Source organism: Lithobates pipiens, unplaced genomic scaffold (genome assembly GCF_037356315.1).
Source record: "Lithobates pipiens isolate NorthernLeopardFrog02 unplaced genomic scaffold, aLitPip1_a1.2 Scaffold_10, whole genome shotgun sequence".
NCBI classification, from domain to species: Eukaryota; Metazoa; Chordata; class Amphibia; order Anura; family Ranidae; genus Lithobates; species Lithobates pipiens.
In genome coordinates this window covers 225,063,038-225,078,843 of record NW_027507686.1, presented here as the reverse complement: position 1 = coordinate 225,078,843, position 15,806 = coordinate 225,063,038, and the positions used below count along the sequence as shown (strand labels likewise).

At 45.1% G+C, this 15,806-nt stretch overlaps 1 long non-coding RNA gene across 4 annotated transcripts in view; it reads right to left on the bottom strand.

Annotated features, from left to right (window-relative positions):
• The window catches only part of LOC143940564 (uncharacterized), an 84,751-nt gene that overhangs the window by 32,230 nt on the left and 36,715 nt on the right, over positions 1 to 15,806 (bottom strand). The gene's annotated exons all lie outside the window — the stretch shown is intronic.

Genomic DNA, 15,806 nt, shown 5'->3' with positions numbered 1-15,806 from the left:
GCGACAATTTTGAAAAAAAGACAATATTTTGATGGTCAGAGAGTGTGCTGAAATGGTACAAAAGATGGTCAGAGACTGCAGACAAGATACAGGAGATGATCAGAGACTGCAGACATAGTACAGGAGATGATCAGAGACTGCAGACAAGATACAGGAGATGGTCAGAGACTGCAGACATAGTACAAGAGATTTTGATTTTGTGTATTTAATTGAAGCTTGGACCCCTGCGTGGGATTCCTGGATGGACCTTTGTTTTGTTTTTCCCTTTAATAAACATGGGCTACCAGGCCCTTAACTATAAATGCCTGTCTGATGTGGAGTCACTGCACCAAAATGCATCTTTCCACTTGAGCTAAACACCCCAATATCACAGTCTATAAATCATAATTAATATTCTGCCGTCTTCTTTGCAATCATTGAATATTGCCAGATGAATGCCTACATATATTTATTTTCACCTCCTTTTTCAAATATTTATTGCACTGTAATCATCACCTAAAGTGGTATGGATTCTATTATGAGTTCTCACGTTTTTAGATATTTATTTGCTCAATGTCACATTATTTGAATTACCATTATTTACATCCTTGCACACCAATGTTAAGTTAGCTTTCGTGCATAAATTAATTTGACAATCACTACAGCAGTGCAGCCCCACCAATCACATTTAGATACGGATAAGCTATAAGGTGCCTGCAGCAGCGAGTCACTTGCCATCAGTATATCCAATTCAAAAATTCAAAGTGGTAGTATACACTACAGTTATGTCCCCCAATCCTGCCTCCCAACTCACATCCCACTCCAATCCCTCCTTCCAGCCCAAATCACTTCTAGCACAACCCCTCCCCCCCCCATCCCTCATAGAGTTAAAAGCCAAAAATGACCTATGGATTTTGATAGATATAACCGATAAATGGAAATATTTTAGCATTGAAATCAGTGGGCAGCGCCGTGGCAGCAGCGCTTTGAACCCTTTATTTGGCTGCTAGAAGGGGTTAAAAGCGCACCGCTAGCGCCCAAAAAGCACAGCAAGGACGACGACAATGCGTTTTTCAAGAAAAAGTTAGAAATGGATTTACATTTAGTGAAATAAGCATTTGACCCCTTTGCAAAACATGACTTTGCAACCACAGAGGTCAGACATTTCTTGTAGTTGGCCATCAGGTTTGCACACATCTCAGGAGGCATTTTGTCCCACTCCTCTCTGCAAATCCTCTCCAAGTCAATAAGGTTTCAAGGCTGCCATTTTGTAACTTGTACCTTCATCTCCCTCCATATATTTTCTATGGGATTAAGGTCTGGAGAATGGCTAGGCTACTCCAGAACCTTAATGTGCTTCTTGAGCCATGTGTTATGGTCATCATTATGCTGGAAGACCCATCCACGCCCCATTTTCAATGCCCTGGCTGAGGTTCTCACCCAAAATTTGACAGTACATGGCCCCTTCCGTCATCCCTTTGATTCGGTGAAGTTGTCTTGTCCCCTTAGCAGAAAAACACCCCCAAAGCATAATGTTTCCACCTCCATGATGGTGAGGATGGTGTTCTTGGGATCATAGACAGCATTCCTCCTCCTCCTCCTCCAAACACAGCGAGTTGAGTTGATGCCAAAAAACTTGATTTTGGTCTCATCTGACCACAACACTTTCACCCAGTTCTCCTCTGAATTATTCAGATGTTCATTAGAAAACTTCAGACGGACCTGTACATGTGCTTTCTTGAGCAGGGGGACCTTGCAGGCACTGCAGGATTTCAGTCCTTCACAGTGTAGTGTGTTACCAATTGTTTTCTTGGTGACTATGGTCCCAGCTGCCTTGAAATCATTGACAAGATTCTCCCGTGTAGTTCTGGGCTGATTCCTCACCGTTCTCATGATCATTGAAACTCCATGAAGTGAGATCTTGCATTGAGCCCCAGACCGAGGGAGATTTACAGTTATTTTGTTTTTCTTCATTTGCAAATAATCGCACCAACTGTTGTCACCTCCTCACCAAACTGCTTGGCGATGGTCTTGTAGCCCATTCCAACCTTGTGTAGGTCTACAATCTTGTCCCTGACATCCTTGGACAGCTCTTTGGTCTTGGCCATGGTGGAGAGATTGGAATCTGATTGCTTCTGTGGGCAGGTGTCTTTTATACAAGTAACAAGCTGAGATTAGGAGCACTTCCTTTAGGAGAGTGTTCCTAATCTCAGCTTGTTACCTTATAGAATAATCCTGGGAGCCAGAAATCTTGCTGATCGATAGGGGATCAAATACTTATTTCACTCATTAAAATGCAAATCAATATATAAAAACTTTTTTGAAATGTGTTTGTTTGTTTTTTTTTGGATATTTTTGTTATTTTGTCTCTCACTGTTAAAATAAACCTACCTAAAATTATGCATCCAAATGATAAATAAAATAAAAAAATCAGTTTGCTGTGTGCAGTGTGTGCCCAGGCTGGACATCCTGGTCTGTGGGCTCTCCAGCATTTCTATGAACTGCCCCCAGCTCAGCACCCCTTCTCCCCACTCAGCCTCTCCTCCAGCCAGAGGAGCAGGGTGCTGTGGTGCCGGGAAACCACCGACTCCAGATCCCCCATGTTCCTGATCCAGGCTGATGTCTTCCTGAGCAGAGCCATACAACAACAATATTGCGCAAATGGAAATAAAAAGTGAAAGAGGTAAAATAAAAAAATGAAAAATAATATGAAGATATAAGCGACCAGCTGCTGACACGCTAAAATTAGGGACCCTTTAGCTGAAAGACATGTCAAAAGTGTAGTGTAAGCGCTCTACTTATATATATACATATACCTTAAGGTGATACAAAATGATATGTGCTCATGTGTATCAAAATATATAAAAATATATAAAAATACCCCAAAGAAACGGGGGTAGTGCTACGTGGCAACAAAACTTGAAAGTACATATGAAGTGACTTCCAAATGTGTGTGTAAACAAGAAAAACAAAAATTATTGTATGGAAGCTGTGTGAATATTTGTCCCAATGGTGAAACAACCGGTAACTACAGATAAATAATCACAGTGATGAAGTCCATATATAAATATATAATCCAAATAAGCGTGCAAGATGTCAATCCGGATGTGTTATGATGACAACCAGAATTCTGTGATATTGTGATCGAGGAAAATAATATTTCACCCTGTGACGATCCCACCACCTTATAGGGCACGAGCTTACCAGATCTATATGACCCTAGTAGACATACGCCTCAGGGGTCAATCAAAGCTTGTGATCTCAGCCAGTATAATGGACGTATCAATCATGGCATTTACGATCCCAACAAACGACTAGATGTAGTCACAGTTCTTCGTGTACAAATCCGACAACAACTCAGGCATGGAAGATGAAGAAACAAGGCCAACATGGCATAATAACGTTTTTTTTAAAAAACTCTTTAATAAAAAAATATTGCTAAAACTCACATTTCCAAGATGGGCAATAACAGCATGTCAGAGAGAAAAGGTGGCAGTAGCGAAGTCCTCCCGACGCGTTTCGACCCACCGGTCATCATCTGGGGTGGGCTACCGCTACTGCCATACTGCCTTATATAGGTACTCACACCATAAAATGAAGTCATTCCCCCATATGTCGCAATTATGCCCACTTCCGGTATTTCCAAGATGGCGGACGGGCGTGCGTTCCACGCCTCGATAATTATGCATTCCACCTATATGTCTAATCTGTTTAAAATTAAAGTTGGAATTGGAAACAGGAAGTAATGATAGCCCCACTTCCGGTATGGGTGAAAATGGTGGCCTAGCGTGCGTTCCACGCCACGGCTTGGCGTGCGTTCCACGCCTCACATTATGTGCGTTCCGCCCATTTACATCAGTGTATGGAGAAAAAAGGAAGAACCACTTCATACAATGCGGTGTTGAATAACAAGAAAAGGGGGAGACCAATCCTCTATATAAGTTTTTTTGCCATTCGAATGGACATAGAGGGATGTCACCAACTCTTTCCCCAATTGTGAACCGGAACCGGAAGTGCGCATCAGCGAACACCGGAACCGGAAGTGAGTGAACATCACTTCCGGTGCATAAAGGGAATGAAAACAAAGCCTGAGTCTCGAGAGAGAATTATCTCTGGTACTCTTAAAAGGTGGCGTGATGACACCTAGTGGCCATTAATGAAATGAAACTTAGTAATACAAAATCAACACTTAAAATATATCGCATTGTACATAATATACCATACAATAGTGATTGTGTGATCTAAATAACTGTTTTACCATAGAACATAAAAATAAAAAAATATAAATAAAATAAGAATAAAATAAAATGAATCAGGTCATAAAATGAGTAAATGAGATGAAAAATAAAAAATCTGATAAAGTACTTATAAATATACATATGTGATGCCAGATAGCAAATTACCAATAATGCTACAAGATCCTATGAATCGTCTATGAAAGCGTTAATGTCCCACTCCACATTCATCCCGAATGGGGAGTGGGACTGAAGCTCATAGATCCAGAAAGTCTCAAGTCTAGAAACCCCACGAGTAAGAGGCCCCCCTCTCCAAGGTGGGGTATATCTATCTATCGCAATGAAATGTGTGCCACGTAAATCATTATTATGACACTCCCTGTAATGTTTCGGCACCGTGTGCTTGGACAATCTACTTCTGATCAAGGAGATATGTTCACCGACCCTTGTGGAAAAAGTTCTAGTAGTACGACCGACATACTGCTTCCCACAAGGGCAGGTTATTAAATAAACCACATATTTGGTTTTACAGGTGCAGAAACATGCTGTATTGCCCATCTTGGAAATGTGAGTTTTAGCAATATTTTTTTATTAAAGAGTTTTTTAAAAAAAACGTTATTATGCCATGTTGGCCTTGTTTCTTCATCTTCCATGCCTGAGTTGTTGTCGGATTTGTACACGAAGAACTGTGACTACATCTAGTCGTTTGTTGGGATCGTAAATGCCATGATTGATACGTCCATTATACTGGCTGAGATCACAAGCTTTGATTGACCCCTGAGGCGTATGTCTACTAGGGTCATATAGATCTGGTAAACTCGTGCCCTATAAGGTGGTGGGATCGTCACAGGGTGAAATATTATTTTCCTCGATCACAATATCACAGAATTCTGGTTGTCATCATAACACATCCGGATTGACATCTTCCTGAGCAGAGCCACCACCTCTCGCAATACCCTGGGGGGGGGGGGGGGGGTGGCAGCAGCAGTGGGGGTGACAGGCCACCAGGGATCCCCAGCTGGACTTCACTCTGCTGGCCGCTCGCCCCTCCCGCTGTGTCAGCAGCTGCTCCACCACTCTTTTCCTGCTCCATCATCACTGCGCCGTTAATCATGTTCACTAATGTTGGTGGTGCCAAGCAGCACTCTGTTCAGAGGGCTTGTGATGCCTGACCCGCCTCCACCTTCCTGGCCAAGACCCCGCAGCCTGCCCTGTAGCAAAGGCACCTGTCACTGACAAAAATCACAGGTGCCAGGGTGCAATTTCTACCTGGCATCTGGGATTTGTCAAGCCACAATTTAAAAGCTTAATCAAAGCTTGCCGAAAGCTCTACAAATCCTTCATCAAAGCTCGCTGTTCACACTGCTCTTATACAAGATAATCACTTCTGGACTGCCCGCCGCCGTTATATGTCGGTACTTTGACATTGAATACCGTTGTTATGGGAGCTAATATCTGCCATAACCCCAGTATTTTTAGAAATGGGAGGTAGTCCGCTTTCAGATAAAAGTGGTCACCACAAGATCACTTTTATCAGCGGCGGGAAAAGTACCCATCCCCCTCCCTCCACGTTTTCGGTTATCTCCGCCGATTACAGGAGCCATCGGTAGCAGCGGAGACAATCCGATCCTTTCCCCTCTGAGGCTGGAAGTCGAGTGAGGGAATGATGGCCGCCACTCCACTCCATACCTTTGGATGACGGAAGAGACATCAAATGTCTCTTCCATCCAATGGTCTTAAAGGGTGGAATTTTTTAAAGTGACCCGTCCCGCCACGCTCGCGTGCAAAGGCAAACACATATGCAAGTCACACGCACATATGTAAACGGTGTTCAAACCACACATGTGAGGTATCGCCACAACCGTTAGAGCGAGAGCAATGTCTAGAAAAAGACCTCCTCTAACTCAAAACTGGTCACCTGTAGTAATTTCTAAATTTCGCCTATGGAGATTTTTTAAGTATCAAAATTTGTCGCCATTCCACAAGCCGGCACAATTTTGAAGCGCGGCAAGTTGGGTATCAATTTAATCCGCGTAACATTATCTTTCACAATGTAAAAAATTGGTCTAACTTTACTGTTGTCCTATTTTTTTTTTTAATTCAAAAAGTGCATTTTTTTTCCAAACAAAATTGCATTTGTAAGAGTGCTGCGCAAATACGGCGTGACAAAGTATTGCAACGATTGCCATTTTATTCTCTAGGGTGTCTGAAAAAAAATATTTATATATATATATATATATATATATATATATATATATATAAATAATATCTTTGTATATATCCTGTCTGTTTGATTTTGGCACACAGCTGCATGATCCATTCACATTCTGAAGAAATACATGAAGAAATACATGTGTGTTTGTCTGTGTTCCTGTACTGACTGAGTGGTTCTAATGGAAGTTGTTTTATAATTATCAGTCAGCTGTAGCAGCTGCAGGGCACTAATGAGGAAAGCTGCTGGGCCTGCATCCCTTTAGATGTGTTCCTATTGGAAATATCTCATTAAGTACATTTACATTCGCCCACTCCTTCAAATCATCAGATGCTCAGATCTCTGCTTCCACTCTTACGCTGACGACACGCAACTTTATTTCCGGATCAATGGAAAAAAAGATCACCAACAACAACTTGAAAACTGCCTCAAATCAATAGAGGACTGGATGACCACCAACTCCCTCCAGCTGAACCAATCAAAGACAGAGCTTCTTATCTTACACCCAAATCATAAGCCCGCAACCAAAACCTCCTGGTCTCCACCAACCGTCTTTGGGCAGACTATCTCCCCAAAGACCAAAGCGAAGAGTCTCGGGGTTATTTTAGACGCACAAATGTCAATGGATGCGCAAATAGGAGCAGTAGTCAGTCGATCTCACCATCTGCTGCGCATGCTTCGCAGACTCATCCCTTTTATCCCAAAGAATGACAAAGCAGTGGTAGTTGGAACAATCATTAATTCACGACTGGACTACGCAAACTCGCTTTACATAGGATTACCACAATATCAACTTGCGCGATTACAACTGATCCAAAACATGGCGGCAAGGCTGATAACAGGAAAAAAACCCTGGGAATCCATTTCTCCTTCACTGAGGAGCTTACATTGGCTAACCGTAAAAAATCGGATCACGTTCAAGACCCTTTGCCTCACCCACAAATGCGTGCATAGAGAAGCTCCGCAATACCTAATGGAGAAAATAAATCATTACACACCAAACCGCAGTCTTCGATCAGCCAACAAAAACCTCCTCCTCGTGCCCAAAGCCCGGTATAAATCCAAGGGGGATCGGAGATTCGCTGTCCAAGGGCCTCGGCTATGGAATGCTCTACCAATCAACATCCGCCTGGAAGAAAATCACCTGGCTTTTAGGAAAAAACTCAAGACCTTCCTCTTTTAGCAGATGATCAAAGCTCGCCACAGCGCCTAGAGGCGATTCAGTTCGCATTGTGCGCTATATAAGTATTTCATTCATTCATTCATTCAAGGCTAGGTTCACATTGCAGCGATGCGGGAAAGCCGCGAATCCGCGGCGGGTTTCCCGCATTGCATACCTCCCGACGGCAGTTCACACTGCCCTATGCGAACTGCTGGGAGTGTCAGTGAAACGTTAATGACACCCCCAGATCAGTTCGCATATCGCAGTGCGATCTGCAAACTCGGACAGGAATCGGATCGCATGGTGTGAACACCCATGCGATCCGATTCTGCTGTGGACAAAAAAAAAAGGGTCCTGTGCGAGTTTGGGCCCTGTGCGATGTGAATTCAGCCATACTATCTGTATGGCTGAACTCGCATCGCACAGAGATCGGATGTGATTTTCACTGCAGTGCGAATCACATCCGTTCTCATAAACCGCTGCAGTGTGAACCCAGACTTAAAACAGGGGTTGACAAATTTGCTTGGAATCTAGGAGCCAGCTAAAAAAGTTAGGAGCCAGGTCCGTGACGGCGATCTGGACCTGTCCCTGGCCTGACATGGAGACGAGTGAGGGGAAGATAGCCCCCAGCCCCCCACATATGAGATCACCTCTCATTGGACACACCGCTCGAGTGCTTAATGGCCGCTGTGATTGGCCATTTAGCATGATCTGTGATTGGCTGTATCCAAGGGACACGGCCAACACAGAACTTCCCCGATGCTCGCCCATGGCGGCGTGCAGAGGGGAAGTAAACAGGAGGATGTCTAGGGACGCCCTCCCAGCAATTGGTGTCCGCGCTGTAGACATCTTTCGTCTATAGCGCGGGCACGAAGTGGTTAACAAAAGAATGTGACTATTATTTCCGACATATTCCCGCTCATTTACTGCCATTTCCCTGCTAAGGGTTCGATCAGGTCCGGCTGAAAAACTGACAGGTGAACCTGATCAGACAGCCCTTGTGAAAGGGGTCAAGCAGGGAGGATTACAAATAATATTTTTTTTTTCCTTAATTAAAATAATTTTTTTTTTTACTTTTTACAAAAAAAAAAAAAAAAATTATATATATATATATATATATATATATATATATAATTAAATTAATAAATAAATTAATAAATTTAATAATATATATATAATATAATGAGAAGCCATTTACCAGCCACCACACTCACCGTTGGGCAAAAAACAGGCAGGGGAGCTTCACTCCATTAGGAATTAGCATTATTGGAATAGGGTGTAATTTCTACATCCACCACAAGATGGCGCCAGACTACCGAAAGATTTTAGAAGGCCGCATAGCCGCGGCCTCAATTACTGGCCGGCGCGGCCCGATGGAATTGCGCGGCGGAGTTCGGGGTCCAAATGGAGACAGGTACCCCAGCAGCGTTGCCCCAGTCGCCAGGACACGAAATCTAGGCGCAAATGCGACCTGGCGACCGGGGTTTGTCGAGCCCTGCCTTAAAATGACATTTTTGTTGCAGGGGATGCCTGAAATCTGACTTGTATCTTGGTGCAGACTTCTGGGAAAGCTGGTGGGCCAATCACACAAGCAGGAAATGATGTTTCTGGGGAGAGGTCAGTACGCATTCTGTGTACAGAACAACTCCATGCAGCCATATTGCTTTGCATTTATAGAATATTACAGCGGCTGCAGATTGAAAAGGAAAGGTTGTTTTTAATAGCATGGAAGTACAACATGACTTGTATCGCAATAGTACACGCTGTATTATTTTTTTCTTTATTTGCTATTTTTTTTCCCCACAAAAGTGGAGTTACCACTTAAAAGTGGACCAAAGACATTGAATTGTAGCTGGCCCTGCGCTTCACATCACTAAATAATCCTGATTCCAGCGATCAGAGAGATTCCATGTAGACCCAAAACAGGAACTGTAATCTGTGCAACACAAAAGAGCATATTTCATACTCCTATCCTTACCTGGATTGCATCTTCAATAAACACAACAGCTTGTTTTAAACAAAGAAGATCACACACAACACCGGAGGGGGGGATAAATAAATAAATAAATAGGATGCATTGAGGTGAAAATAACACAAGAGATTACAACTTTAAGATGTGTCCATTGTGCTGATTCTTCTTCTTTTAGTAGAAATCCTCCATGCCGCCCCCACCTCTGTAATCTTCGGGTGGGGGAGGGGGATAATACAAATAAGGAGCTGTCATAATCGCTCTTTAAAAAGTGTTAATGCTGCAGCTGCTGACTTTTGATATTAGGACACTCACCTGTCCTGGAGTCCAGCGATGTCGGCACCGCAGGTGACGTTTCCATCACCTATGGGGTGTTGCTGCTGCCGCAATTGCCGGTAAGGGAACCCAACAGTGAAGCATTGCGGCTTCACGGCCTGGTCTCTATTGTGCATGCGTGAAGCACGCTGCACTCTCTTATTGGCCCGGCGGTGGGGGAAGGAGGAGGGAGCCCTTGCCTTACCTTGAGCGGAAGTTCCACTTTTGAGTGGAACTTCAGTTTAAAGCATGTTATGCAGCACAGTGTTTGTGCTGTGTTATTTGGCCCCCCGTCCCCCATATCACCTGAAATACCTTGTTCTGCCCTCCCCTTTGTGAAACAGAACACGGTTCATCATGGCTGCTGAGCCCTGACACCCTGGTCAGTTTACTTGCCTGTCATCCGAAGCTCTCCTCTCCTCTGTCCTCCTGCCTGTCTGCTCGTGACAGTGCCACTCCTGCTTCTATAAAACGATCACAGCCACTGTACCCATACATTTCCTCCATGTCTTCTTCCGTCCTCTCTCAGGCATCCAATCACAGCGCCTGACATTGCTCCTGATGTTTCAACCAATCAGGTAACAGACCTGAGCACCTGATTGGCTAAGAGGCGGTTCAGTGTTAGCAAATCAAATTCCTTTGCTTTGCTAACACAACGCTAAATGAACAGCGAACGCACAGAATGGTGCCCGCTGTTCACCTTTTTTGGCATCTATTAGAGCCTATGGCTCTAATCAGGTGCTTGAAAAAAATACCCCACCACTGTAATTCAGGATTACAATGTAATGCATGAATCTATCTATGGTGAAAGAGTGGTGCCAGGAGAGACGGGGCTGCGCCCCTTATGGACGCAACACCACTGTTCTTTGTACTCTTTGTTATTTTGAAAAGTGTGCTGTAGAAAGAGCATGTCAAGCTGTAGCTGTGCTCCCTGGGGATATGCTGATCGCCCATCCGTGCTGCTGGAGGGAGCCCAGACAACCATAAATGAGGGACCTGCAGACTTGGTTATGGTGAGTCCACCCCATATCACACTCTTATCTTCCACGAGGACAGGGGCTCCCTTCTCTCCTGGGGACAGGGACTCCCTTCTCTCCTGGGGACAGGGACTCCCTTCTCTCCTGGGGACAGAGTCCCTCCTTCTCCCCTGAGGACAGGGGCCCTCTTGGCTACTCACCTGGGGACAGGGACCCCCTGATGATTAACATAATTAACCACCCTTTTCCCCTTATTCCCCCTGACTTGGCACCCTGCAACTTTTCCAAAACAGCCCCCCAGTCTAACCCTTCCTCTACCCAACATGCCTGAGATTGTTATTGTTCCATTTCTTCTGGTTGCTCAGCTTTTACTGACTCGGGTTGGTTTCTGGGCACATTTACCTCTGGGGGTTACCATCTCTATCCTGGTCTGGAGCATAAGGTTGATCCTCAATACTCTCGTGCCTGTGGTAGTATTGGCACCCCACCTCATCCATTCAGATTCGGGCATTGGTAATCCAAAAAGACCCTGGGCTGCAGGCAGTTCCTAGTCTTTTTTTTTTTTTTTTTTAAGCTGTTTCCAAATGCCCAAGTTTGACTGCTTTTGGATGTCTCAAATGTATCATATATATTTTATATTAATATATATATATTTTTTTTTTACCTGCCATAAAATCAATTTCTTGGGGTCCATTGGGGCACACAGTTCCAGCCCTATGTTTTTGTTCATGCCCTTGGTATTGCTTTACCACAGGACTGGGGCATGTTGGGTAGAAGAAAGGCTGGGGGGTCCAATCTTCCTTGTAGGCAATAGTACGGTGTAATTCCTGTGATCCTCAAGGCTCATAAAAATAAGGAATATCTAAAGGTAACCCCTTTTTAATAGCGTGAAAGGTAAACTGTTTTTTTTTTGTTTGTTTTTTATTTATTTTTTTGCCATGTGTGTCTCATTGGGGAGATTTCCTTTCACTTCCTGTAGGCAAAACAGGTGGAAATCTCTACAAAGCAAGGGGAAAATCCTCCTATTAGTTGTCAATAGAAAAAGTATTCCCATTGGAAAATGTCACTATTCCTGTTCTGGTGACAGCTCGCGATTTCGAATTTTCCTCACTTTCAATCCTGGTGTAAATGGTTACCAACACACTGTAAATCTGCCCACCAGGGACAGAGAGAACATTAGAAACCAGACCCGGGTTCCAAACACTCACCACTTTATCCAAAAGTTTTTTGTTTGTTTTTTGTTTTATTTTGTCAGAGCATGCACATCTCTCAGAAAAAATAGCTATTGATCTGACAGAATTCCAGATTTCCCAGCTTCCTTCCTCTGCTGCACTAAAAATCCCAACCAGCATTGTCAGCCCCGCTTGTGTTGCAGATCTCCACCTAACCCCACCAGTCTATCCCTCTCTACATGTACTGTAAATTCATACACCCAGGCGGAAAAAATGGAATTACGTACCGGTAATGTCCTTTTCCAGGAGTCTTTCAGGACAGCCACCTTAGAGAGACACCGGCTCCTCCCCTCTGAGGAAACACCGCCTTCAATTTCATAATTTAAGCCTCCTCCTCCCTTCGTTCCTCAGTTCTTCCAGAGTACCTCCGGCCAAACTGGGGAGACACAAGAACACGTCAAACAAATAAACTTTTTAAGTCTTACCTGACGATCTCATGCAATGAGTTCCCGATGATCTGCAACAATTTGGGTGGGAACCGGTGCTGTCCTGAAAGACTCCTGGAAAAGGACATTACCGGTACGTAATTCCATTTTTCCCCAATCGTCTTTCAGGACAGCCACCTTAGAGAGGATAAGCGAGTATATTACCTTAGGGTGGGACTACTGCCTGTAGCACCTTTCGACCAAAGGCTTGGTCTTTGGCTGACAGAAGATCCAGTCTATAGTGTCTCACAAACGTAGAAAAACTGGACCACGTTGCAGCTCTACAGATCTGTTCCGGAGACGCACCAGCCCACTCTGCCTGAGAAGTTGCCACGGCCCTGGTTGAGTGTGCTCTAATGCCCGCTGGAGGATCTAATCCCCCTGCCACGTATGCCTGCCCAATGGCTAACCTTAACCATCTAGCTATGGTACGTCTAGAGGCTTTGGAACCCTTCCTGGCCCCTGAAAATAAAACAAAAAGTGAATCTGTCTTTCTGAACTGACTTGTGCAGTCTAAATAATAAAGAACACATCTTCTAACATCTAGTCTGTGAAACATGTGTTCCTGTTCTCTAACTGGATTTGAACAAAATGTAGGTAGCACAATCTCCTGCATCCTGTGGAAACTAGAAGCTACCTTAGGCAAAAAGGCCGGATCTATCTTCAAAACCAGACGATCCGGAAAAGCCTGAAAAAAGGGAGCCCTGACAGAAAGGGCTTCGAGTTCACTTACTCTTCTTGCTGTAGTGATCGCCACCAAAAACACCGTTTTGAGAGTGATCAGCTTTAATGAGCAAGATTCTAACGGCTCAAAAGGTTCCCCTGTGAGAACCTGTAAAACTAAAGAAAGATCCCAAACCGGGAAGGGGGAGCTTGAAGCTGGTCTTTGCCTACCTAGGGCCCTGAAGAACCTTACGACCCAAGGATCTGACGCTAGATGTTTCTCTAAAAACACGCTCAAAGCGGAAACCTGAGCTTTTAGTGTTCCAAGCGCTAACCCCTTATCCGCCCCTGCCTGCAGGAACTCTAGAACGGCTATAGGGCTATGCACGTTGAAGGAACCCTCTGAACACCAGCTGTTAAACCGTTTCCATACCTTTAAGTAAATGGACTGGGTTTCCTTTTTCCTACAGTTTAGAAGAGTGGCTACCAACCGGTCTGAGAAGCCCTTGGCTTTTAGCAATTCTTCCTCAGAAGCCACGCTGCCAGGTTCCATCGTCCTACCTGAGGGCAGAACACCGGACCTTGAGACAGAAGATCCTCCTGCACTGGGAGAATCCAGGGGGGTTCTACAGACAGGCCCTTCAAGATCGAGAACCACGGCCTCCTGGGCCAGTGAGGTGCAATTAGAATGAGGGTAGTATTCTCCGCTTGAAATTTCCTTAATACTGCTGGAATGAGCACTGGAGGGGGGAAAGCATAGCACCGGGAGAAACCCCAACTCTGTGCTAGTGCGTCCACCGCCAATGCCCCGTCCCCCCTGTTTATGGAGAAGAACGTTGCTACCTTCGCATTTTCCCTTGCGGCAAAGAGATCTATTGCAGGAATCCCCCATCTCCGGGTGATCATTTCGAATATTTCCTGCTTGAGAACCCAATTGCCTTCTCTCAGAGTTCTCCTGCTGAGAAAATCTGCCACCTGATTTTGTTCTCCCTTCAAGTGGATTGCTGAAAGGGACAGGATATTTGCTTCGGCCCATCTGAGGATGGCTTCCGCTAGGGCCCATAAGGACTTGCTCCTGGTGCCCCCCTGTCTGTTGATGTAAGCTACCACCGAGGAGTTGTCCGACCTTACCCTTACGTGCTTCCCCCGGAGCTCCTTCTGAAAGGTTCTGAGAGCTAGATCTACTGCCCTCAGCTCCCTCCAATTCGAGGATCTCCTCGAGTCCCTCTTTTCCCAAATACCCTGTATTAATTGGGAGTCTAGGTGTGCCCCCCAACCTGAGCTGCTTGCATCGGTCGTGACCACCCTGGAGGTTGGCATGACCCACTCTAGACCTTGGGACAAATTTGCTCCCTTCCTCCACCACCAGAGGAACCTCTTTACCTGATCTGGAATCGAAACCAGAGAATCCAAAGATTCCTGGCTGTGATCCCAAACCTTCAGCACAAATAATTGTAGAGGGCGGTAATGTAACCCTGCCCACTGAACCGCTGGAAGAGCGGATGTCAGCAACCCTAGCGCTGACATGATCTTCCTTATGGAGATCTGGTGGTTGCCCTGAAGACACAACAGAGCCCTGTCTATCTTTTGAATTTTTTCCAAAGGAAGAAAGACCCTTTGTACTGTTGAGTCCAACTCGTACCCTAGGAAAGTGACCCTCTGGGAAGGGATTAAGTTGGATTTCTCCAGGTTCAGGAGCCAACCCAGGCTTACTAACAGGTTTCTTGTGACCTGTAAATCCTGAATTAATTGTGCTGGGGAAGGGGCAAACAGAAGGAGATCGTCGAGATATGCGATCACCGAGATTCCCCTGAGACGCAGAAATGCCAGAACTTCTGCCATCACTTTGGTGAAGATTCGGGGGGAAGAGGATAGTCCGAAAGGAAGCGCTCTGAACTGAAGGTGTAGTACTTCCATTGGAGTTCTCACTGCCAGTCTGAGAAAACGCTGGTGGGACTCTGCGATTGGAATATGCAGGTATGCATCTTTCAGATCTATTGATGCCATGAAGCAGTTCGGAGGTAGGAGTGCTTTTACTGAGTAAACCGAATCCATCCGAAACCTTCTGTAGGTAACTGAGACATTCAGGGGCTTCAGGTTCAGGATGAGCCTGAACTTTCTCGAAGGCTTGCGAATCACGAAGACGTGAGAGTAGAAGCCTCTGCTTGTCTCTCCTACTGGAACCCGTACTACCACCTCCTGTTCTTCCAACTCCTGAAGAGAGGAAAGAAGGGCAGATGATTTTTCTGCGCATTTTGGCAGCTCGGTGACAAGGAACCTCAGAGGAGGGAGTTCCGAAAACTCCAAATGGTAACCTCCTCTGACGATCCCCAAGACAAACTGATTGGAGGAAATCATTTCCCACTGTGGGAGGAAGGCCCCCAATCTTCCTCCCACCGTGACCCTGTCACTGAGATTTTTTGGGCTGTTCAGGAGGGCGAAAAATTGCTCCCCCGGGGCCCTTGCTTTTGGGTCCCCAACTTTTCTTCTGCTGAACCGTACGGGGTGGTACAACCCTTTTCTGGGGACGAGTCTTTCTTTTGGCTTGTTCCCCAATTTTCCTTTTAACAGGAAAGGCCTTTCTTTTGTCTGCTGTGCGATCTAGCACCGCTTCAAGGCCTGGTCCAAACAGTAGAT